The sequence below is a fragment of the Mastigoproctus giganteus genome, chromosome 7 (assembly GCF_048544385.1).
Source record: "Mastigoproctus giganteus isolate SK-2022 chromosome 7, ASM4854438v1, whole genome shotgun sequence".
NCBI lineage: Eukaryota > Metazoa > Arthropoda > Arachnida > Uropygi > Thelyphonidae > Mastigoproctus > Mastigoproctus giganteus.
In genome coordinates, this window is record NC_143581.1 from 38,570,508 (window position 1) to 38,598,392 (window position 27,885).

Here is a 27,885-nt window from a genome sequence, read left to right on the forward strand (position 1 = left end):
TGCTTGGGCTTAAACGCATGTTTCGTGGACAAAAGAGCAATGGGACACTGTCATCTTTTCTGACGAATCGAAATTCAACCTGCATGGCTCGAATGGGAAGCGAAATGTCAGAAGACGAAAATCGGAGGCATACCATCCTGACTGCATAACACCGACTGTAAAGTTCCCCGCCAGTCAGATGGTCTGGGGATGCATAATAAGCAAAGGGGTGGGGTGAATTAAGTTTATTAAAGGAATGGTGAATGCAGAAACCTGCACTGCTATCTTGAAGGAGTGCCTGAAAAGCATTATTATGTATCACCACACAGACATCCAAAACTGCATTTTTCAACAGGACTCAGCACCTTCCACACAGCAAAATTGGTACGTTTTATGCTATTGAGATTTAATGATGAATTTGTCTTCTTGTCTCACAAGACTTAAAACACTTACACCAATGTTTCCCCTCGTTTTTCTCCCATAAGGTCATACCTCAAAAATGCTGGCATTACAGTATTGGACTGGCCTGGCAACAGTGCAGATTTGAACCCTATCGAAAATTGTTGGTACATAATGTCGTCTAAAATTGTTCAGAGGAAGCCACAAGTAAGATTCAGCTGCAGGAGAGCATTGTAAGGGTGTGGTACCACGAAATTGGCCAACCATACACCCAGAAGTTGATTAACTCTATGCCAGATTGTTACAAGGCTGTAATTGAAGTTGAGGAGGAATAACAAAATATTGAGGACTTATTTTGCTGATTTACAGTACATAATACTATTACGTTAACTTGTCATTTCAGTTTGCACGTGTAAATGCAATAAAATGTATGTTTGGTTATGATGATTGCCATTTGCATGATTTCTCATATTTCCATTAATTACGCATTTTACCCTTTGGGAAGATATTTATGGCAATTAGGTACATCAGGTGGAGTCTTTTTATTGGATTTCATTCACAGATATATATCCCATCTAACAAATGCATTTCGAACATTTCTGCAACCCAAAATACAGCGCAAAACATATTATTTGCAAAACTCACAAGTGATGCAGTTTTTTTGTCCGCCATTGTAAATTTTTACCCGCTTCATTGCAAGGTGCACGAGTTGCACCTCGTTTTCTGTATTCTGTTAATTTTGTCAATTGGGAAAGAAAGCAGTATAGGTTGGGAAAAGGGGTGCATTGGCTTCCACAAACCTTTCATTTATTGATCACAGATGTGTTGTTAAAGCACAAATCCGTTTTAAAATGTGTCTTTTTTGTTCAGCCATTTATTTCAAACAGTAATGTAGACATGTATAGTATCTTCTGTACAGCGGCTCCAGGAACATAAGTTCATCTCTGTCATATTACACTGTGATTATACAAAATTCTGTAGAACAGCCAGAAATATGTAATGTTATGTTTGCATATATTATGTGTTGTTTGGTTGTTTCTGGCCTGTTTTCCACCAGGCAGGCGATCTCCTGGAAAGCATGCCCAGTGCCCGCCTACACCAGGAGGAGGAGGGCCACAACTAGATATGTCCTTAGCCAAGTGGAGATAGACCATTACAATCAAATAGTAATAAAGAGCTTGGTTAACTTTTAGAATATGAACCGCAATCCCACGGATCTTTGCGACTAAAAATGATGGGCAGGTCTAGCTCTTCTCGCCAGTTCGCTGTAATTAGAAAATCTTGTCCTGTGAGAAATCTTCTGTTTTTTTTCTTGAATGGGTGAAAGACTATGTATTAAAGCTTACAGAAGTGTGGCTTTTTTAAATAGATTCCATTTTCGTTTGGTCAAAAAATTTAAGTTGAGGGTAAATGGGCCTGTTGTTCTGGAATCCATAGTGACATGAAATAATGATAAAGTATATATCCAGTAAAAATATCTTTAATTATACTTTGGAGCTTTCGAGGCCGAATGTGCCTCTTTAGAGGCACAAATAGAATGGAAACTTGAGAGATAAAATTATTTTAATGGACACAAAGTTGTGCATGCAGTGAGCTGTGCAAGGGCACGAGGTAAGCCATTCAACCAATAAACTGGTGTTCATTGTTGCTACAAGGACGTGCGTAGTTTTGCCTCCAGCGCTTATCTAGCCTTAAAACAATTACCTCTAAGATGGGGGTGTAGTCTCATGCCTTTTCAGCGGTTAATGGCTCTCGAATTACACAATATATTAAGTTTTTTTTTTTTTTTTTTTGATTTGGTAGTTGTTGGCGCATCGGCTTCTGTGGCCATATTGCACCTCCAAAGGTTTTTGCAGTACAGTGATCCAAGCCCGAAGCGGGAATCGAACCCGCGACCTTTGGGTTGCCGGGCAGGTACTTTACCCACTCGGCTAGCCCGGTCGGCCAATATATTAAGTGACTCTAAACAAAGGCTGTGGCGAAAGTGTCGGGACTGGTCAATTACTTCGTAGTTCCGCTTGGGATTGAGGTCGTGGTGGGTCGATCAGTTGTGTTCTGCGTTTGCGGATTGGTCGGTCTCACCACTCAGTCTCATAAAGTTAAAGTTACTACACCACCAATTCGGGACGGATTCAAGCAAAAAACTATGGCCGTAGACAATAATGCACCCTAAAGATTATGAACACCGTTCTTCGCATGAATCCGTCCTGAATTACTGGCTTTAACTAACTAACCGAACCTTTTGTGACTAATTGAATATGAAAGCCATAAGGGAGGGAAAAGTATTGAATTTGTTAGTCTACTAAAAACATGTCCGGTTTACCGGTTTGTACATGATATTTCTGCCGGCTGTCGTTTGAGAAACGGCATTCTCTGTAAGGCAAAATCGTCGTGATTAGTGTAAGCAACCGGTAGGCAGAAATAGACCTGCCTATCACTTGTAGTCAAAGATTCATGGGAGTGTTCCTCATATTCTAAAAATTAACCGAGACCTTAAAGTAAAAATACGAATTCCCACTTACCTCTCTAAAGTCGTATAAAGTAACAGATTTTCCGATTACCCGAGGAGCCATATTCACTACATACTCGGTCTGGAAAATGAAAAAGCATTTGTCATATTACACTAAAACTACAAAAATAACAGATCATCAGTTTGGCAGCGGTTATATTTTGTTTTAATAATATACAGTATTTTGTTTTAAAAAAAAAGTAACATTTGTAGTGAAACGTACAAGATACTGTTTCATTACAGTCATTTTGTTTGTCGCAAAGCAAAGGTATTGATTGCGTCAGATAATGCTTCTATTGCATCTCTTTCTGAAAAGGAAAAAAAACAGAAAAAAAAATTTTTTTTTTACTCATCGATTTTGCAATGGTGTGCGCGTACACCATCCCAGGACCACAGCCACCCAAACAACAACAATATACAATATTTATTTCCTAATAATAAAGTTCCACTTAACCAGCAAACTTAATAATAATTTTACAAAATGCACACTTCTTAAGAAATTTTATTCTTATCAGCAAGATGGGGCTAAGTAGAATGGTGGGGGAGCAAAGAGTATAACATAGAACAAATAAATTAATTAAAATTTCATGAATAATATTCATTGATTGAAGTGGTTAGTAATGCACTGCCTACGGAGGCGCCTATCCCCATTCAACAGTATCAAGAATATGTCATTTCCGGAATAATATCTCATCGTGGACAGCGCTGTGGGCGGAGAAAGGTGGTGAATGAACGTGGCCGTCGAGGTCTGTCTCGCATTGTTTCAGCCAACCAGAGAGCAATGGTGGCATAAATCACCGCCGACTTCAACGAGGGAGGTGCCAGAAACGTCTCCACCAAGACTATCAGACGACATTAGCCACAATAGGTTATGGGAGCCGCCGACCAGAGTCCCATTGCCAACACCATGACACAGGACTCTACACCTCAACTGGGCGAAAGAACATCGGCACTGGACCTTGGATGATTGGAAATGGGTCTCCTGGTCCGAGGAGTCCCGTTTCCAGTTATTTCGAGCGGACGGAAGGGTGCGTATCTGGCGGAAACCGCACAAAGCTATACCCCCATCATGTCAACAAGTAACTGTTCAGGAAGGTGGACGGTCGGTAATGGTCTCAGTCGTGTTAAACTGGTACACATGGAAACTCTGATATGTCTAGACGCATCTCTGAACGGTCCAGGTTACGTGTCAATCCTTGCAGACCATCTGCATCCCTTCATTTTCACCGTGCACCCACAGGGCAATGGACTCTTCCAGCAGGACAATGCATCTCCTCACAGAGCTGTGGTGACTAAAACATGGTTCGAAGAGCATTCCGCAAATTTTACCACCATGGAATAGCCTCTCCGTTCACATGAACTCTGTGGAGTATCTTTGGGATTCCCTGGAGAGGTCGGTTTCAGCTTTGGATCCTCCACCCAGGAATGCAACAGAATTATGGACAGCGGTGCAGCAAGCACGGATATAAATACCCGTGGAAAGCTTTCGTGAACTAGGCGATAGGCCACCTTTCGCCTGGATAAGGGCATTGGATACTACCTATTACTAGGTAGGTATCCCATGATTTCTGACCGCTCAGTGTATTATATTCATTCTTCTCCTTCTTCCACAACATACTGTGTTACAAAAATCACAATTTCCGAAATTAACCTGATTAACCGCTGATTAATTTGGACTACAATTTTTTTTTTAAAATGTGTAATAGGATTACGTCTATTAATTAAACAATATAAAAATACTTAAAAAATCATAATAAAAACTGATTACAGATGGCGCCAGCAAACTGATACTCAACGTTCATAGTACAGTAACTGGGAATGAGTCGAGAAAGTGCTCACGAACGTTAAATGTTTTAATTACGTTTTGAATAACGAAATTTGTTTTTGAACAACACAACCGGGTGGGGGAGGGGTGTGAAAGTGCATTTTTACTCTAAAAGAAATTCATATATTTACTATTATTAATTCAAATTATGACAAACGTCCTACTATTAGTTTTATTATGTCCACTTTTAAGGTTACTACCAAAAAGTTAAAAAAAAAGATTTCTTCTATATTTTATTTTTGAGTTTCTTAAAGTGGGTAATAATAAAACTAAGTAACATGTTTGTAATAATTTTATTTTTTGTATATTCTCGTGGAGTAATTCATTTTTTTTTTTTTTTTTTTTTTTTTTGGCCGGTGCAGCATAAACCTCAAGATTCCTTTCACAATATGACTAATAATAATAATAATAATAATAATAATAATAATAATAATAATAAGTGTAAATGAATGCAGCAAATATGCTGCATTCTTTCTTACTTACAGATAGGCTGGACCACGTCCAACCTTTGAGGTCCTATCGAGGGGTGTATTATCACGAGCTTGGGCTGTGATGTTTTTTTTTTTTTTTGTGACTCTCAATTTTCTTTTTTCCTTTTGACTACTCCTGAACCCAGGGCATATGCGCCACTGATTGATAAGCCACTGTCCAGAGCCGTAAAAAAAAAAAAAAAAAAAAAAAAAAAAGGCGCCGAAAATGATATTTAAGAAATGCTTTTCTTGAGACTTTTTTTTCTGTGCAAATGCACTTAAGTATTAAGGAAAAATCTACTTTGAGGCTCCTTATCAACGGAGCCACCGTGTGGTGGTGTGGAGGTTATACACCACGCAAAGGCGTCTAATCATGGGGTCGCCATTGGGAGTTTAATATTTCACAAATTTTAAAAATTAAAAATGAGAATGAGTATTCTCGTTTTTGTTGGTACTTACTATGCTGCGCGAGTAGCACAGTGGTACTACTCGCGCAGCATAGTACCACTGTGCTACTCGCGCAGCATAGTAAGTACCATGCTGCGCGAGTAGCACAGTGGTATCGTCACCGTCCTACCCACACCAGGTGGAAAAGGCCCGGGTTTGAATCCCATCGATGACGCAAGGAACTTTAATGGGCCTTTTTCATTCCGTGGCTTAGTTAGTCGGTCTCAGGTGTAGACAGCAAGGTTTTTTCCCCAGAAACTGGGGTTTTTTTCGTCCAGAAAAACAGGCAAATCGACCACAGAACATGCACAATTTACAGACAAAATACATATATGGGTATATTTTAGAAATAACGGGTGGCCTTAATATAATAGGTTAAGTTTTTTTTTTTTTTTATACTTTACTATAGTCTTATTCTTATAAAGGCTTAGTCAAGGGTCTTCCTATCCGATACAGAGTTGTCCAATCTGATCCGATTACTGTTGGCTCCGGTGGGAGTGCTCTATGCTAGAAAGAGAGCACTCCCGCCTCTCTTTCCAGCATAGCAAAAGCAGCTGTTTTCATATTGGATACAACCATAATTCTTGCCAGAATTCCTAGCCTGTGTTCCTCTCATGCTGTCTGCGTTTGTTTGGAGGAACAGTTTATGTTATATCATTATATTGTCAATGCTCCCAATATAGAGACTCTATTCAACCATTTGTGGATTATTTAGATGTCACTCTAAATTCCTTGTCAGGCAAGAATGTCATTGTTATGGACGCAAACGCGGAATCCACCCTCTGGTTTGACAACATTGAAGTATAGGTTATTAAACATGTCTGAAAGACGGTTCCTGGTATCTTCCTGACTTTGTTCAACTCATGTCTTGCAAAAAAGCATATTTCCTGCTGCCTGGAAAATTGCTAACTTAAAAATCCTGGCAAGCCTGCTTCTGGTCCTGCTTCTGCGTCATCTTATTGTCCCATTGCCTTCCTCGCTGTTCTGGGCAAGGGTTTGGAGAAGGTTATTGCTTCCAGGCTTCTAACTGCATATAATTCTAAGGGATTGTCATCACCTGCTCGGTTTAGTTTTGCCCGTGAAAGGGTACTGAAGATGCTATTGCCCCCTTATTGACCTTTCAATAAGAATCTACTAAGAAATACATGCTTGGCCACTTTGTGAACTTCAAAGGGGCCTTTGACACCTTATGGTGGCAAAGTGCCCTGGAAAGGTTCTAGGAGGCCGGAGTTTTCTCTTCCCTTATATAACCTGCTAGGAAGTTACTTCTCCTCTAGATCACTGATCGTCAAGAGCGACTCTGTTCAAGTTGTCAGGAGTGTGAACTCGAAGCTGTCCATTTTGGGATCATTGTGTTGGAACCTAGTTTTTGATACCTGGCTGTCTAAAAGGTTTTCGCATACATACATGATAGCGTACGCCGACGACCTCACAATCCTCATTAATGGCAACTCACACAAATCACTTGAAAAAACTGCTGATTACGTACTTAAGAAATTATCTGAATGGTCAGACTAGCATATGTTCCAAGTTTCAACTACTAAGACCTCACAGATGCTGCTAAAAGGCAGGCTGGATAAAGAGCATCCTCCTGTGATTAGATATTATTATTATTATTATTATTATAGGGCACTCATGCAGGGTCAATCATGTTCAACATCTATATAAATGACATATTCGAAGAAATAAAGAACTCCTTTTTAAAAATTTATGCAGCTGATATAATCTTATATACAACTGGAAAGAACCTGACAAAAATGGCAAACGATTTACGGCAGGATGTAATAAATTTACAAAATTGGTTGCATGACAATAAATTAGCACTCAGCTTTGAAAACACAAAATTTTTAGTAATTAGACCTCCTCATCAAACCATGGACATTCATCCCTCTATTAAATTTCATGAACATAAATGCCTACATGTTCAGAATTTCCATAATTGTGAATGTCTAACAGTGGAAGAAGTTTCAAATCACTGTTACCTTGGGTTATGGATTGACTGTAGTCTAAGTTCGGCAATGCATATAACAAACTTGTACAAAAAAATTAGATTTTACATTTACTTTTTTTATTACATTAAAAATAAGTTAAATCTAAGAACAAAAGTTACCTTATATTATGTATGTGGACTCCCAACTCAATTATTTAGTAAATGTATGGGCACGAGCAAATATAACTGAAATACGGGTAATAAACAACTTACTTAACAGGATTCTGAAACTTTTAATGGGGACAAACTCTTGGAATGATCTGAATAAGAGAAGGGAATTTTTGTTGAAATATAAAATATTTTATCCAATTCAAAAACTGAAATTAAATTTATTCCTGAAGAATCTTAACACTATTTATGAAGAGTCGAATCTTCAAAGGAATGCATCACATAACTTTAGGAATCCAGAAGCAATTGTTTTGCCTCACCCTAGGGTACTAAATAGATTTGGAGATAGGCACACAATGATCATAATAAATAACTTGTTGGCTAGTGTTGATTTCAGGCTCAGGAGAAGTTATTCTATCTCTATATTAAAATTCCTAATAATAAGATTTTTGATACTCAATGATACAGTAGATTAGACCTGATATGCAGATCAATTACTTTCTCTTTTTGCAGTGTGGATTTGTACTATGTGTAATGACTTCAATGTCTTTTCTGTTAGTTAAAAAATTTGTATGCAAAAACTGTTGTAAATGATGAATTAAAACTTGTTGTCAGGAAATTCACTTTTCTTAACGAGTTCTTTTATCGTAAACAAATTCTCTTGATAAAATTGTATTGTATTGTATTATTATTATTATTATTATTATTGCTGCTCTTATATTATTTCTCCCTGATTGGGGTTCCACCTCGTGACGGGTATTGCTATCAAGTACACAGGGTGGTTGTTGTTATGTCTGATGATAGTGTTGGTCGAGGAACTCTCTGACAATCTTACAGGTGTTCAGAATTGCGACTTTCTGGAGTTCCTTGTAGGTGTTCGCTGGGAGACCTATTGCTGCTAGGCTGTTATGTAGGGTTTTTGGCACTATACCTGTGGTTGTCACGATGATCGGGATGGTCGTTAATTGTTGCATATGCCACATCTCTTTGATCTCCTGTCTTAGGTTCGTGTACTTCCTGATTTTTTTCCCCATGGGTTTCCTGAGGTTGCCAATGTTGGGTACCGCTATGTCAATCAGATAGGTAGCCTTTTCCTTATTGTCCACAAGAGTTATGTCCGATTTGTTGTGCGGAATTATCCTATCCGTTATTATGGCACGGTCCCAGTAGAGCCCGTGGGTTGGGATCTCTAGTACTGCCTGGGGTTCGTACGTGTAGTACGGTACACTTTCTTTGATCAATTGGTATTTCCTCACTAGCTTCTGATGTATTATCCTGGCTACCTGGTCGTGTCTATGAGTGTACAGTGCTCAATCTGGGTGATCATCTTGCATCCCGCAGTGATGTGTGGGATCGTTTCTGAGGCCAGGTGGCATCGTCGACACGTGTCATCAGACACTCCGGATTCCTTGGCGATGTATTTTCTATAGTTCCTAGTGTTGATTACCTGGTCTTGGATGGCGATCATGAATACTTCAGTCTCGGGGAAGAGGGTCCTGCTCGTGAGCCATGCATTGGAAGAAATTTTATCTATGTGACCCTGATGGAGATCACTGTAATGTCTGCCATGGAGTGCCTTCTCTGCCCATCTTTCTAGCTTCGTTCGTACCTCCTGGTTGGGTGGGGGGAACTCCTCGCTTAGGTTGATTGGGGTATACCGCTTGTCTACCTTCCTTACGGCCTGGTGGAGTGCTGCTGTGTGTTTCTGGAAGTAATCCTTCAGGGTAACTATCGCTGTCTTCTGTTGCTTAATGAGGTCTATCAGGCCCCTTCCTCCTTCTTCCCGGACAATTGTCATTCTCTCCACAGCAACTCTCGGGTGGTGTTGACGGCTCCTGGTCATCATTGTCCCTATCTTTCTCATGATATCCTCCAGCTCGGTGTTAGTCCAATCTATGACCCCGAAGGAGTATGTTAGAACTGGGACTGCATAGGTGTTTATGGCTCTGAGTCTCTGATGGTACTTTTCGGTCAGGCAGGCCTTAATTTCCTTGTGCTGTAACTGCTGAGCCTACATCATCCCCAAGTATTTGTAGGCCCCCTCTCCCTCTGCCATGGCTTTTATCTCTTTACCACTCTGCAGCTGGTAGTTTCGGTTAACTAATTTTCCCTGACACAATCCGTGGGTCTTTCATTTGTCTGGACCATCCTAATATCCTTGCTGAATTCCTCGGTAATCTGGAGTAGTTGCTGAAGGTGCTTCTCGGTTCCCGCGTACAGCTTGATGTCATCCATATACATCAGGTGGGTGAGGGTGTACAGGTTCTTCCTTCCTTCTTTGAGGTTATATCCGTACTACTGTTACTGTTGACCGTGGTAGATAGCGGGTTAAGTACTAGACAGAACAACAATAGGCTCAGGGCATCTCCCTGAAAGATTCCTCTCCTGATGGAGATTGGCCTGGTTGTGATGTTTTCGACCTTAATGGTGGTACTCCATTTCGCCATCGTTTCTCCTAGAAAGTTTGTCACTATCGGATTGACTTTGTAGATTTTCAGCGCCTCTATTAGCCAGCTATGAGGCACGGAGTCGAAAGCCTTGCGGTAGTCGATGTACGCTGTGTACATGTTACGGCGCTTCTTGTATGCTTGCTCCATAACCGCAGCATCTATGATTAATTGCTCCTTGCATCATTTGCTTAGCCACTTGCATCCTTTCTGCTGTTCGGCCATTATGCTCTGGCTCTCCAAGTGGTCTGTTATCTTGCAGGTTATGCAGCTGGTCAGGATCTTGTACATTGTCGGGAGGCAGGTGATTGGCCTATATTTCTCCGGGTTTCTTGTATCTTCGTCGTTAGGCTTCAGATATGCGATTCCTTGAGTGAGAAACTTCAGGATTGTCTCTGGGTGCCTCATCATTTTGGTGAAATGCTCTGCCAGGTGCTTGTGTGTGTGTGTGTGTGTGTGTGTGTGTGTGTGTGTGTGTGTGTGTGTGTGTGTGTGTGTGTGTGTGTGTGTGTGTGTGTGTGTGTGTGTGTGTGTGTGTGTGTGTGTGTGTGTGTGTGTGTGTGTACAAGTGAGCTTCTTGTACCAGTAGTTGTGGACGTTATCTATTCCTGGATTTCGCGAGTTGTGATCGTCTGTTTTACTTCTTCACGAATCTCCCATCCTCTCATTTCTTGTACGTCCTTGGTTTTCTTGCGTTTTAGTTCAATCCAGGTGGCTCGGTGGTTATGTTTTACTTCCCTGCTCTAAATGTTTCCCCAGAAATCCTCAATCGTCTTCTTCTCTGGTAGTCCGTTCCATTGTTTCCCGTCTTCTCCGAGATTCCTGTAGAAACCTCTTTGATCCTCATCGAAGATTCGGTTGTTTGTTTTACTCTTGAAGCTCTCTTTGTATCGGCGTAGTCTCTTGCTGAGTGCAAGGAGATTCTGCTTCAATGTGTCCAAGTACTGTACTCTCCTATTCTCTGATTTTTTTTCTCATGTTTGCTGTGGACGCAGGTTCTCTTGAGGATGTTCTTCACTTTTCCAATTAATTTCTTACTCCTATAAAGGGAATTCAATATAAAGGGAATTCAATCAAATACTTCTCTACCACTAAGTACCTAGAAATCATGCTTGACGACTCCTTGAGCTTTATCCCACATTCAAAATATGCTAAAGAAAAATGGAAGTTTTTCTCTCTAAACTTAGACAAGTTACAAGAAATGAGTGGGGCCGTAAGGGCCATACATTGCGCCTATATTATAATTGCATTTTTCTTTCTATACTCACTTTGATGCTAGAGCTTGGGGTTTCAGAGACACAAAATTTGCTATCATTAAACAACTCCTCCAGGCTCAGCGAGCAGCTCTACTAATGATGACGTGGGCTTGCAGGACTACGTCCACTGTGGCACTTCAAGTTTTAACAGGTAAATTTCCCATACATTATGAGGTACAGTATAAATTATCATCTTAAAAATGTTCATACAATTTATCTACTGTTTATTCCTACTGTGTCGGAATTCAAGAAAAGGGATCTACTTTGGTTCTCTCCTGGACTATATAGATGCTTTTTGCTAACAGGACATGGAAGTTTTAACTCCAAAGTCTTCAAATTAGGTTTATCTCCGATCCCGTTTTGCATCTGCGGATTTTCAATTTTTTTTTTTTTTTTTCAAATTATTTTATTAGTCACCCAGAATTGCTTCCATATACCCATATATGTATTGTGTTTGTAAATTGCGTGTGTTGTCTGGTCGATTTGCCTTTTTTGCTAGACGAAAAAATTGCAGTTTTTGGGTAAAAACCTTGCTATCTACGTCTGAGACCGACTAACCCAGCCACGGAGTAAAAAAAGCCCATTAAAGTCCCTCGCGTCATCGACGGGATTCAAAACCGGGCCATTTCCGCCAGGTATGGGAAGGACGGTGACGATACCACTGTGCTACATGTGCAGAACGGCCACATGGTGCAACAGGAAACGTGATTCATCGGACCAGACGACCCTCTTCCAATCACTCAAGGTCCAGTTGCGATGCTCGTGGGCCCATTGTAGGCGCTGTCGCCGATGAACCGTGGTTAGCATGGGCACTCGGAGCGGCCTGCGGCTATGCAGCCCCATTTTCAGAAGGGTTTGATGTACTGTGTGTTGTGACACATTACTCCCATCACCAGCATTCAAATTACCAGTGAGTTACGCCACAGTCGCCCTTCTGTTGCCACGTACCATCCGGGCGAGCCTTCGCTCACCTCGAGCATCGATGAGCCGTGGTCGTCTAACACCTCATCGGCGGTTCGCGGGTTATTCCTGCTGGGGCCACTTTGTCGAATCGTATCATCAGACCAATATATGAGCTAAAATGTAACTAGAGTAAAAGGGGAAAATTAGCACGTGAACATAAGACAGCAGTGTTCAAGACTGAAAAATTATAAAAGCGTTTAACTAAATGTATATAAGTACTTTTCGTTTAACTTTATGTATGTGTATCTACTTTTTTAAAATTTACTTTTAATTCATCAGTCATGTGCTTTGTTTATTTTGATACAGGAAAAAGTAAATACATATAGTGTTTTCATTTAATTTAAAAAAAAAACACTATACACATTTACTCTTAAGTTTTAAATTTAAATGTACTGTATATACAGTACACATATATTTTTTAATTTTTTATATAAAAAAATTCAGATACAAAATATGTGAATATTTTTGAAAGCAAAGCAAGCTATGGCTTCTTTGAACCAAAAAGTATAAAATAAAATATCAGACTTCTTAAAAAAAAAAAAAAATATATATATATATATATATATATATATATATATATATATATATATATATTTATATATATAAAATTCAAATTAAATCCAAATGAATCAAATATTAGACGGCGAAAATAAATGCAAAATTAAACGAAAAAAAAATAAATAAAGATAGCAGAGCAGACATTAGTGGCAGCAATCATGCAAAAACCACATGCTCGCACAGTACGATATCGCGGATGATATTGTACTGTGCGAACCATCTCAAGGAAAGGTAGAGAAGAAACTGGAGGAATGGAGGAAAGCGTTGGAAGAGAGAGGAATGAGGATACGTAGAACAAAGACAGAATATATGGTATTAAATGGAGAAGATGAGAGCTCTATAAAACTGCAGGAGGAAAAGCTACCATCAGTTTCGAAATTTAAGTATCTAGGATCGAACGTTGAAAGGGAAGGAGGACTGAGTGCAGAAATACAGCATAGAGTGCAATGTGGATGGTTGAACTGGAGAAAGATGAGTGGGATGCTGTGTGATAAGAAAGTAAATTGTAAAATGAAGGGAAGAGTGTATAAAACTGTGGTTAGACCCGCATTGATGTACGGTGCTGAGACATGGGCGATTAAAAGGGTCCAGGAGAAAAAGATGGAAGTGGCGGAGATGAGGATGCCAAGATGGATATGCGGTGTGATGAGGAAGGACAGGATAAGAAACGACTACATCAGAGGTACGGTTAAGGTGGGGCCTCTGAGTAAAAAAATGCAGAAATCTAGGTTGAGGTGGCTTGGACATGTGGAACGAAGAAGTGAGGAGTATGTGGGGAAGAGGTGCGAAAAGTTGAAGGTGATAGGGAAGAGGAAGAGGGGGAGACCTAAGCTGAGATGGAAGGACAAGGTGACAGAGGATTTAAAAAAGAGAGGATAGAGGAGAGAGGAAGCCCAGGATAGGGAGGAATGGAGGAAAAGAATTAAGGACGGAAATGCTGACCCCATATAAACGTGGGAAGAAGGCGAAGATAAAGAAGAAGAAGAAGAAGGTGAATTTGATCACTTGGGAAGCGCTTGGTACAACCTCAAATTTTGACCATTTTTATTAGTATTACCATACAATAAAAATTGTAATTCATAATGATGTGAATCAAATAAAATTGGTGAAATCAGTATTTGCAAATAGCAGTAACTTTATTATTATAACTACTTATACATTAAACAAAGAGATGCCATATATAAACGAACAATTTTAATTTAGAGTTCGGGATCCCACTTAAATTGGGGGACCTGCCTTTCATCTTTTGCGTATAGTGATAAATCTGTTCTGTAAAGTGGGATCAACTGATGATGTTACCAACGTTGAATTCTAAATGGGAAGCCTTCAGGGACTTAATCTTGGAGGCTACTAGGCGTTTCATAGCAACTAAGAAATACTGTTCAAGGTTCAGGCCTAAATGAATGTCAGATGAATTAATGAGGCTCGTGACAGAGAAGAAAAATGTATGGGATGCATATAAATTATCAGGTGCCACAAAAGCCTATGGCAGATATAAGCTTGCCTGTAATCAAGTCACGAAGGAGGTTAGACAGGAAGGCAGATTACGAGAAATCTTTAGCAAATAATGCAAAGAAAAACAGCAAAGAGTTCTTTACTTATATAAACTCTTGAAGGGAAGGGATAAATCAGATTAGACAACTTAACATAGATGGGTTGACTATTGATGATAATGCTCAGGTAGTTGATAAACTGAACGAGTACTTTGCATCTACATTCACGCATGAGGAGTTATTCAATTAGGAGAATTCCAGACGTTTATCAAACTCTAACAGGGAGCTAAGTGATTTTGTAATAACTGAAAGCAAAGTGGGGGAGAAATTGTTGAAGTTAAACATAAGGAAGGCTCCTATGGTGGACAGGATCTATCAAGTTATATTAAAGGAGGCAGCAAATGAAATAAGCAAACCCTTAACCATAATTATGAGAGTTTCCTTAAACTCAGGGGAGATCCCCATGGACTAGAGGTGTGCAAATGTATCACCAATTCAAAAAGGGGGTTCAAAAGGTGACACAAGTAACTATAGACCTGTTAGTTTAACTTGTGTCAGGGGATAATAATGGAGTCATTGGTTAAAGAAGCATTGCAAGATCATCTAGACAAGGCTACAGTAATAGTTAAACACAGCATGGGTTTGTTAAAGGGAGGTCTTGTCTGATCAATTTGATTGGATAATATGATGTGGTCACAAAGGAACTGAATGTCAAAAATAATTTTGATATCATATACATACTTGGATTTCAGGAAAGCTTTTGATACTGTTGTACCTGGAAGACTGCTGTACAAATTGGAGAGGTATGGCATTAAGGGCAAGTTGCTACAATGCATAAAGGGATAGTTGAGTGCGAGACGACAGAGAGTGGTAATCAATGGGTGGACAACGCTCTTCATGGACAAATGTTATTAGTGGAGTTTTCCAGGGTTCGGTGCTGGGTCCATTGTTGTTTTGTGTATTCATCAATGATATCGATGACGGCATATCAGGATTAATGTCCAAGTTTGCCGTTGATACAAAGGTTGGCAGGATTGTTAACGACAGTAAAGACAGTATGCTACTCCAACTAGATCAAGTTAGCTATGCTACTTCAACTGGATCAACTGGAACAACTTAAGCTGAGAAGTGGCAATTGAAGTTTAACATTGTCAAATGCAAAGTACTGCACATGGGTAGCAATAACCGAAGAGAAACGTACCAACTGTGTGGTACTACACTCAGGGAAGTGGAAAGTGAAAAAGAACTGGGGGTAATTGTGCAGTCAAATACGAAGTTTGCTGAGCAGTGCAGAAGGGCTGCCAGAGCAGGTCATGGACTCTTGTCAATGATATATAGGAATTTTGCTAGCAGGGACAGGGAGGTCAATATCCCGTTATACAAGGCAATAGTCAACCCACACCTAGAGTACTGTGCACAGATCTGGAGGCCTCATTTTAGGAAGGATGTAGAGTTGCTAGAACGAGTACAAAGAAGGGCAACAAGATAGGTGAGGGGAACAAAGGGGTGCTTTTACCAAGAAAGGCTTATGTTCTGAAAATTGCAGCGCCTGGAGAGTAGGCACCTGCGAGGTGATCTGATTGATGTGTATAAGGCCTTGAATGGGTTGAACAAGCTGAATGCTGATGGGATCCTTCCTATTGCTCAGATTAAGAACCTGAGCGGGCATAGATTCAAATTGAGGAAAGGCAGTGGTAGAATAGATGTGCGGGAATTTGCCTTTAGCCACGGGTGGTTGATTGGCGGAACAGACTTCGATCTTTTGTTCCGGAAGTTGATAGCCTAAATAAATTTAAGGTTGAGCTGGACAGGCATTTGAAACGAATGGAGGGGTGAAATGGGAGTTTTTTTTTTTATTTTTTTTTCTTTTGGCTGATGCTGCACAAGCTTGCTTGCTTGCATCATATGCCTCTACTAATGCTAATCTGCCTGTAAATGGTGAGGTTATATATACAGGGTGTCTCAAAAATACACGGCATAACTTGAGGAATGAGTTCCTCATATGTAGATAATAAAAATATTTTACATCAACATAGTTCCGGATATGTCTGGTTTCTGAGTTTTGAAGTTCTGTCTATGACACTTAACTGTTCACATCACCTTATAGTAATTGTTCAAAATGTCTACCTTCTGCCTGAATACAGGCCTCACATCGACGTCTCATGGACTCGCGAAGACGATGCCAAATTCCTGGCATGTTTCGTATTGTCTCACAACCTGCCACAATTCGATTGCGTTGAGTTTCCACATCAGCTACCGGAGTCGAATACACCAATGACTTTAAATGGCCCCACAAGAAGAAATCTGGTGGGTTTAAATCAGTTGAGCGTGGAGGCCAGGCAATTGGTCCACTTCTACCTATCCACCGACCAGAAAACCTTCGATTCAGGTAATTGCGGGCTAGGTGGCTGAAATGTGCGGCAGCGCCATCGTGCATGAAGTGGGTTTGTTGACGAATGATCAGTGGCGTGTCGTCCAAGAAATCAGGCATGTTGTTTTCCAGAAAGTTTCTGCACGCCTGCCCTGTGAGTTTGTTTGGAAGTACATAGGGCCAAAATAACTTATCATCAAAAACACCCGCCCAGATGTTGGTGATGTGATGGAGGAATTGCATGTGGGTTTTCCTCAGCCCATACATGCTGATTGTGAAAGTTTTGGATTCTGTCTCGTGTGAACTGTGCTTCATCTGTGAATATCACTAAGGCAGGAAAGTGAGGAGTTGTACCACACTGCTGCAAGAACCACTGGCAGAACATTACTCGCGCAGGGTAATCTGCTGGTGACAAGGCCTGTACCCGTTGCAGATGGTAAGGATACAGTTAGTGTTCTCGCAACACTCTCCAAATAGTGGAACGTTGAACAGCCAGTTGCATTGCTATTTTGCGTGTGCTGATTCCAGGAGTGGCATGCACAACATCCAAAATCTCCTCCTCTACTTCAAGGGTCGTAGATCTTGGTCGCCCTCTGTCGGCAGCACAAGGTGTAAAGGTCCCATGTTCACAAAGGCGGCGGTGGATACCTTAAAACGTTTTCCTGTCTGGACATCTTCGTTCTGGGAACCTTTCGTGGTACAAACGACGAACCTCCAGAGCATTGCCGTCTGTCAAACCGTACATAAAGTGCATATTCGCTTGCTCTTGATCTGAGTACATGGTCGGAATGGAAAACCACCAGATTCTGTCAGTACCTTGTGATGAAGGAAATCACCTGCGGGAGATAAGACATTCCGGTTAATAACTCGGGAACCAAGCATTTCCAGAACTATGTTGATATAAAATACTTTTATTGCTACATATGAGGAACTCATTCCTAAAGATATGCCGTGTATTTTTGAGACACCCTGTATATGCAGTATAACAGTAATCAAAAGAGGATGGCAGTCGCTGGTCAACATCCATTAATATTCCATAAAAAATATATGGCAAATATAAAAAATGAAATAAAAAATAAAAATAAGATTATACATATATATATACTTACTCCACGAGCATAGTCTAGAGATACTGTTACTGGCACCACCCGATTCTCCATTTTGTAATTAACTACATATGACTGGAAAAAGAAAAAAAAAAGTAAATAAATAATGAATAATTACAGGACTAGTCATTTCAGATATAGCAATGCTAACACGTGTCAATTGTTGAAATGTTCAGGGCTCAGGTATCTGTGTGTTAGCTCCAACTAAAAAAGAATCTAGAGGTTGTAGAGAAACACCCCCTCCCCAAAATCGCTGTACACAATATATTTTTTATGACTGTCGTCAAACAAGGTTGTTTGCCATTGTTCACCAAAGCCCATAAACGCGAAAGCAATTTAAAAACAGATCTTGTTGTGACAATAACTGTTTAGGTAGATTTTTAGCCTCTAAAAGGTACCAGGGTGTTAGCAGGAAATAACCCTTTAATCGCTCTACATTAATGGAGAGTAGAAGTATGAAAGCGATGAGTTCAGTTATGCTTATGTCTGAATACAAGGTTCTCAATTTGTGGGGAATATAAACTGCTAGTCAGAAGTTGAACAAATCCCTCGTGGGTAGCCCAGTTGGTAAAATCGCCGTCCACCCCACTGGGTGGAAAACATCTGAGTTCGAGTCTCGTTAATGACATGAGGAATTTTTATGAGCCATTTTTCACAATATGGCCGAGTAGTTGGTCTCGGGCGAGGGTACAATGGTTTTTTTCTCCCGGAAACTCGGCTTTTTTTGTCCAGCAAAACAGAAAATCGACCACAGAACACATACAATTTATAGCCAGTATACACGGAGCAATATGGCCTTAGTCGCTGATGCTCCTAAAAACTACAACAATAATAATAAGTTGAGAAAAAGTGCAGATGTTACTTATTGTGATCGGCTGAATCCCAGGGGATAAGTTCAAGCTTGCATATAATCCAACTCTTAATATTGTAAATGGGTTCTCGGCCATACTGTTCATCCAGTATTCTATGACCTGAAACTTTCTTAAATAAGAATTTGGGACAGAGGACCAAATTGTCGAGGCATAGAAGTTATAGTTACTTGAGAAAGATATATTTTTAGATGTAATGGATTATTACCTATTGGTTACAAATTCCTGTTATCCCTCGTTTTGCAGCCCATGTGAGAGCTAGTTTTTATTACGGTGTTTTCAAAGTGCTTTTGAAAGGTAAGGCCCTCATCCTCACCCAGGTCAGTGTAAGAAAATACTTTCCTAATCTGTGATCCATTAATAAGTAAATCTATCTGATTCTTTCTCTTCTTATTAGTTATGTTATCTGTGATGATTGGCAGAGTTTAGTTACAAACCACAGATAAATACGATTGTAGATCTCAAAACTGGGCTCTCTAGAATATTAAGGTATAATTAAATACGCGTATTTAGTAAACACAAAATTGTTACAGACTTCTATAACAATTCAAGATCAGATGATTGCCGGATCAGATGAATGTGTAGTGGCATCAAGGAAGAGAGTACTTTGATTAGAAAGGACAAAACATTCTCATCATTTGCTATAACTGAAGAAAACTTACTTTTCAAAGGACACCGCTGCCGATTCGTCTTCAGAAAGTTTCTCGCATCGGGCCTTGAATATCCATTTCACGTATACCGTGTCTCAGTTTAAAGTTTTTCAGCCAACCTGTGCTTGCCTTAAAATCTTCATTACCTATTAATTTTAGATTAAAATCCAATGTTTTGTGTGAAAAAACACAACATTGGGCCAGACAGTGGTTCACCTAAACTTCGCTCAGAAGAAAACAAAAAAAAAAATCAAGTGAGTGCGTTCTCTCTAAAGCGGTATTTTCAGGTTTCGACATCGTCTTTTTTCCTGCTAGATCCTCTTACACAAATTCTGTTTTAGCACTGAAATTTTTCTTGATGTCGTAAATTGTTGAAGTCCCCACATTAAACTCTTTGGAGAGATTTCCTAAATTTTCACATTTTCTAATTCTATTAATAATTTTCGTTTTTCGTTGCAATGTTAAAACTATGCTTTTTCTTTTCGTTCACATTTTACCGTTAGAAATTGAGAAAAATAATAAATCACACAGTTTCGGGCGGATATTATTCTTACCGAATCTGGAGCTAAACTAATCTGAAATTCACTCATGGTTTCCGAGAAGTTAGAGACTCTATCCAGATGAAAATTACTGAAATCGTAGGTAAGGATGGAAAAATATGGCATTTTTGACATAAAAATGATGAAAAACAATCAGCTATTTGCTAATTATTGCAACCGGTTATAATTAAAATACCCTCTAAATTTAACCCTTAATATTGCTAAGGCTTTAATACTACTAGGCCATAATGTCCTTAATGGACATTCTGGGCTTAGATGACGGTGCGCCAATAAACTTCTAAACAACCAAACCATTAAAAGACGTTCCATTTCCTAGCAGATAAAACAAAAACATTCGTTTACGTTTATAGAAATGTATAAGATGAAATGACATAATATTATGACACGTTTGAAATAACTGTTTTTATATCTTTGTACTGCCAAAAGCTGCTGTTTTTTTATGAATATACGGATTCAAGAGTTGAGGAGTTCCTCTCTCCTCAACTCTTGAATAGACGTCCTCTCACTTAAAGTTGTAGGCGGTTCAAATATTTGCCTCCTTCTCCCCTTGCCTGTCATCGAGTAGCATGGGGCACCAAATGTTAACAGCCAGTGATGGACGTCTAGCAGAGAAGGTGACATTTCTTCCGTGTTATTGTAGCCACAGTTTTCCTCTAATAATGTAGAGATCATTCTTCATTTGTCGTTAATCAGTTTCGTGACAGCAAATTAGCCCACCCAGAACACTATTTTTTTTTTCATTCAAATTCATACAAGCTGAATATGTTCCAGCATTGTTTGGTCATTTTTTATAATTTCAAATACAGTATTTATTGCCTACTTTCCATAAAGCTTGTAATCTTCAATGTTTTTCTAAGTGAAGCTTTGTTTAAAATTATTCTAACTGCACTAACATTTATATTAAGCGTATCTTTTCATACATTGTTTTCAAAATGATTATTTTTCTTTCTTCAAATTCAGTGCTTTGTACTTTTAGCGTTTTCTAAAAATTAGTCGAGAAATCATTTACTAGAAATTAGTTTACAAATCATTTACGGGAAATTAGTATAGAATTTCTAGAAATTTAGAAATTAGAAATTATTATATTTCTTATTCCTTTTATAGTTTAAAATTTTGATACTACAAGACAAAATATTGTCAGCTATTGACACGTAAATGCACAAAAAATCTTTCCTAAGAACAAACAAAAAATACCCACATTCATAACAAACCACGACAATAAAAAATCGAAAGTAAATTATTATTTTGTAAAATTTTTAAAATTAGATAAATAATATATTGTATTAAGTAAATAAAGCGTCCTCCCCTTTCTGATAGGAAAAAGACTGGGTGTTGGAAGTGGAAATTTTCGGTTAGACAGATTTTACTCATTTAAATCACAAGATATTAATATTGCTAAAGAAGTGTATCTGTTTTGTCTGATGAATTTTCTAGCAACGGAAAATTTATTCAATAAAAATTATGATGAACTGTTAAAATTACTATACGAGGCGGTAATTTGCTCCTTTTATTATTTTATTATCTCCTATTTTTATTGCAATTTTAATAATAATTATCATAGAAAGACATCAGCAGTGATATTTCTTATTAAAAAGTAAAACAGACTGTAAAGTAATGCAATACTGTGTGTTGTAAGCTTTGGCTTACCAAAAAAAATAAAAAATAAAAAATAAAAAATAATAATAATAATTAATAAATAAATAAATAAAAATTAAGTAATAATAATAATATGTATATATGCATTTAACATCGGAATATTCTTACAAATTAGACTGATCCGGTGAGCAATTAATTATACACGCAACGTACAATTAAGATAGGATTAGGAATAAGTCGTTAGGAAAATGTTTAAGGGCAAGACAAAATTCCCAGGAGGATGAGCTTGGACCTACAAAAAGAAGGTCAGGTTAAATTTCCCCGAAATGATCCGAATCAGGAGAAATATACGGAGAAACGGAGGTCAAGGACGATAGAACTAATCAGGATTATACTAAGGTAAGGGATGGGGGGGGGAGAATTTAGGATGAAAGGATATATAAGGATTTGTTCGGCGGGAAAAAAGGTAGCTGTTGGTCGTTTTAGAGAGAGTTGGTCGGTTTAGAGTGAGTTGGTGGTTTGGAGGTAGTTGTTGGTTGTTTTAGGGAGAGTGGATAGTTTCAAGCGAGTAGGTAGTTTTAAAGTGAGTGGGCAGTTTTAGTATGAGTGGACCGTATTAGAGTGAGTTGGTCGGGGAGATTTTGGTACAGAACAAAGAAATCAGATGTGGAGACCATTAAGGAAAGTTGCCTGAAGATCAAGGAGCTGGCCCAACTTGGAGAATGAGAAAAGTTATTGTAAGTACTGTTTAGTATTATTATTCCTAGTCAAGAATATAGTCCTGGAAAAAGGAGAAAGGCATTCTGTAATCCTAACTGTGATTAATTTGATTAACCTGGGAAGTGGTAGGATAAACAAATTGGATGTTTTTAAAGGAACTGTATATAAATCAGCTTAGCAATGAGATATAGTAAGGACTTGTTGTAACTGTCCATCCCAGTGGAGGTCGCCTGTATTAAAAATTTAGTGAACAATTTGTATGTACATAAGTCAGTTTCCTAGAATTAAACGTGTTGCAGTTTACTTGTGTTTTGTCAGTTGTCTCATTCATTTCTAGCAAATCCGAAAATCCCTGGACTAGTATACGCAGTCAGAGGGCCAAGGGTTCTAGTTACCGAAATAATGAATTAGCCGTAGGTGAAAAAATATATATATATACTGTATATAAATTACATAAACAATTATATATATATAATTGTTTATGTAATTGTTTATGTTTATGTTTATGTAATTGTTTATGTTTATGTAATTGTTTATGTAATATATATATAGTACACTGGGTAGAAGAATGTACATCTACAGTGTAAAAGAAACCAATAGATATATAAGGAGTTTATAAATCAAAACATTTTAAAAACAAAAAATCAAAAACGTTTAAAGATATCGATATCTAAAGATTAATAAGGAGGTAATCGTTTATTGCCTTAATGATATAACTCCTATACGGTAACATTATTTTTCGACGTATCGAACAAAACTAGCCATTACGTACTCAAAGGGGAGGGGGGGCATACACTTAACGGACCGGAAACTCTACTAAAATATGTATGAGAGCAAAGTAACCTGTCGAAAATTTTGTGTTAATAGATATGTAGGTGCTTGTGCGGTTTTGTCAATGATATATAGGAATTTTGCAAGCAGGAATGATTATCCCTTTGTATAAGGGAATAGTTAGGCCAGTGATGGCGAACCTTTTAGGCTCGGCGTGTCAGAAATTCGGAAAATGCCCAACTTGACTCTGCTGGCGTGTCACCCCCCCCCCCCGGAACAGGTAATTTTTTTTTTTGTTCATTGCCTTAATGATATAACTCCTATACAGTAACATTATTGTTTCGACGTAGCGAGAAACAATTCTTTACATATTCATTTATTTAAAAAAAAATACAGTCCAATCATGTGTGGTGTTATATATTATAAACTGACACTTAAAATAATTACAAAAATGAAATACGAATAAAACAAACTGAGACATGTAAAATAATAATAATGAAATAACAGATTCAATATTAAAAACAGTTTCATACAGCACATTAATCAAACAGGAGAAAACCGCAATTATGCAGAAGTATAAAGTGAGAAAAAGTAAAAGAAAAATCAGTGATTTACAATAGAGAAAACGATATGCACACTAATAATTTGGCTGCACTAACTTCATCTGCCAAGCAAGCAGCACTAACTTCATCTGTCAATCGGTTTATTTTGTCTGTTTTAACGTTGTTTAACGCCGAGAATAAGGCCTCGCAAGAGTATGCATACAAAATAATTCAACGTACTTCTTGTTCACACGAATGCAAAAGCTGAACCGAACTCAAACAGGGAGAATAGTTGTTGTCGGGTGTTGGTGAACGCTGACGTGTCACCCAAAACGTCCTGGCGTGTCACAGGTTCGCCATCACTGGGTTAGGCTACACCTGGAATACTGTATACAGATCTGGAAGCCTTATGTTAAGAAAAATGTGGACCTGTTGGAATGGATGCAGAGAGGAGCAAAAGGATATTTTTTCCAGGAAAGGCTCAGGAAAAGTTTGTTCCCCCCACGCCCCTCAAATTAAACTAGATGCTTCACTGCTACAATGCAAATGATGAGATTAACCAACTAATCTAATACAGGCTACTCTTTTTAAACTGAATGGTCGGAATGTTAACCGGTGGCTTTTATGAAGGCTAGCCAAAGAAGCATAACAACAAATTCTGGGCCCTTCCTCCATGCTCTTTATCAACCATACAAGTGGTGCGCGACCCCCCCCCCCCAGAGGGTCGCGGAAATTTTAAATTAATTTATTTTTTGTGTACATAAAAGCTAAAAACTTGCTGTTGAAGTTACTTTTTCGATACTGTAGGTGTAGAGACCTTGCTATTCGAACCTACTACTGCCTACAGCGTCGGGAATACGTCTTAATTTGCTCACTGGCTATGGATACACAAAAAGCAGCTGACTAGTGCGACTTCTGTATTCAAATATTCTTCAGTATTCAAATAATCTCAGTACTCAAGTTCTGAGTAGTACTGAGAAGTACTACTCAATTAATCCCTTACGGTAATTCCTTTAACTCTTAATTTCCTACAGCACAAATTCTCAAAGTTCCTGTACTGTATTGCTTAAAGGCCAAAGTATTGCTGTACTGTATTGCCAAATGTGCAGTAGCAGTAAATATGCATAGCAAGTGTGTTGCACGCAAGCTTTATTCTGCTTCGTAATTCGATGTATTTTCTTTGCTGCAATAAAAATTATTTCAATTATTCATGAAGAAAAGTACAGCAATGATTTAAAAACCATCTTTAGACCGTCTGACGGCGTATTGCAGTTATCGGACAACATAAAATTCAGTTTATTAAATCGATTGAGAGAAATTCCAATTTCTGCATTACAGTTAGATGAATCCACAGATATTTCAAACCTTGCTCAACTTATTGTTGTCGGATACTGCTACGACATATACAATAAGAGGGTTATTTTGGAGGATTTTATATTTTGCAAAGAAGAACCAGAAGATTTTTGATGTTATAGGTTTTCTTTCAAACAAATAATATTCTCGTTTATACTCCGGCACGACCACCAGATCAGTGGAGTTAACAATAAATCAATCAATACAAATGTTAATCGTATTTAGCAGTCACAGGCTTGAACCCCGGTCCACTCAAAGAGCGAGTGCACTCGCGCTCCTGACCACTCGGCTACGTCAGACCATCTAACGTGGAACAACTGTGTTGTACTGATGGCTGCATTAAATAAAGGTTTAAAAGGCAAAGTAACGAAAATTGCTCCAAATACAGTTTTAATCATTGCATTATACATAGGGAAGATGGCCGCCGTTGTGTTCGGACGTACGATATATCGCTCCGTGATTTTTGTGTAAAAAATGTGTTTAAACTACAGTTTATGTTCTACAGTGTGTTCTCTCAAGAAGATATACAGTACAGGAGTCCCTTGGTGAGAAACGTTTTGCATTCTACCGGGTATTTAGTTAGATCCCAGCGTAATTTATCTGTTTCCTTTGTTGCCAGACCGCACTGGTCACCATGCGGCTGACGGCAGGGAAATAGAGAGCCGACCAATATAACGTGGCTGGCACGCTGGTATCTGGCGGTTGACTGGGGAGGTTGCCCTCATGGTGATTGCCTCCTGTGTTAATTTGTACAGAAACAACGTTCCAATATTTCTCGACTGTGTTTAAAGCAATATTATAGAGAAAATCATGACTTTTGTGCTTTCCTCCCCTCCCATAAACTTTCCATGGTGACGCGTGAACTTCTTACTCGTGCGACACATTGAAATCGTGATGTCACCATCGTCTTCGGCGTTCCCCGAAAACACCACAAGGAACTAATCCCATCGCTCTGGGTGCACTTTAGCACTTGGCCGTTCCCTCTCCCACCACGTGACCAAGGGGAGAACTTAAACTTGCGATTAACAGTTGCAAGACACGTAATAAACCTACGGACTTGTGGTTAGGGTACATCGACAGCTCTTGGAGCCCCACTTTCAACAAGCACGCCCAAAACCCGATAATCCGGAATACCAACAAAATGGAGAGAAAATCGGACAGAACTACCGTTGCCGCGGAACAAGACCAAATAATGACTCGATATTGATAGAAAACCTAAAAGAGACGGAGAAACCCCGCTCAGGAGCTCCCCCGACCAAAGGAAAAAATTGGAAAATGATTGCCCCGAAATCAGAAAGGAAAACACGCTTGCAATCCGAGCAAAAGGAGACAAATGAAGTAGCTGCCACACATGTCTGACAGTACAGAGGACAAACGGGATGCCAACGACGTACCAAAAAATGCGGAGTCTTCTCCCATGGACCCTACACCGCCCGAGGGTTCTGTTCTGGACCAGATGCTGGTCCTCCGGGTGCAGCTCGAAAACAAGTTGAAGGAAACCTCTAGCAGAATGACCACTGCTCCCAGAGGAGAAATTGTGACCATCTGGACCAAGATAGAAACAGTTCTACAGAAGGTCCACGTAGAAGCGGTAACAAATAAGGCAAAATTGGAGACCTACATGGAATGTGGGGCAAAACAAATGCCACAGCGGGCACCCACTTACGCAGAAACTCTGAGGAAACCTACAAATGTACAGACCAAAAGTCAACCGATCAAAAGAAAATCCTTCTGCCCACACTCAACATAGTGGCTGTACGACCAGTAGGGAATGAAAAATCCACCAGTGAGGAAATAAAGAAGAAAGTCACAGAGAACTTGAAAGAGGACTTCGGCGCTACTAGAATCAAAGCTATCCGAAAAACCAGGAACCCCGGAATAGTTATTGAAACGGCAACCAAAGAAGAAGCACAGCAGATAATAACAAACCCCTAGAAAATGGCCATCTGTAATCATTTTTGATATTGAAAGTGTAAGGGAAGAGATATACAGGAAAAACCTCCTAAACGAATTACCTGACAAGGATGAAAAACAGCTGATTATACCCAAGTACAGAACAAAATCTAGAAATAGTGGAAACTGCAACTGGGTGGTAGAGCTGACCCCTGAAGCATGGCATATCCTACGAATGCAAAACACCATATACATAAAGTGGAGCAGTCATAGATTTAGAGAACGTGTGGATGTACCAAGGTGCTTCCGATGCTACAACACACACCTGCGCCCAAAAAAGAAGCAACATGTGGCCACTGTTCTGAAATGGGCCACAATTACAGCAGCTGCCCAAAGAAAGAAAAAGATCCCATCTGCACCAACTGCAAATCCCTGAGGTTAGATCATGCCCATTCCACACGCGACACAAACTGCCCAACCTACCAGAAAGCTAAGAGTACCAGTCCCGAATCAATTATGGGGGTACACCATAATAAATTTAATAACGGAATCCTTGTGGTGCACCAAATAAACGCGCAGCGGGCCGGAGCAGTGGCCGACCAAGTACGGCAAAGCGCTGATGGGACTAACGCAGATGTTATCCTGATACAGGAGCCCTACATGTACAATGCAACGAAGACACTCCGAGGGCGGCGGCGATAACCACAACAAAAATACCACAACTCTGCACGCCATGGGCAGCATGTGCCCATATTATTACCTCTGTTGGCAGCCTGTATATGATCTCGGAATGGACAGGAATGGACAGAAGCTTGAGGAGTTCCTAGCAAATTCTATCTTGACTGTAAAGAATCAACCCTTCAATCTACCGACATACTGCAACACCCTATGGAAATCAACCATATACATCACGCTAACAACAAGAAACATAGAAGCTTATGTGACCGATTGGACTGTGCAAAACGCCTGGACCACATCGGATCACTGCACAATCAATCACCTTCAATATC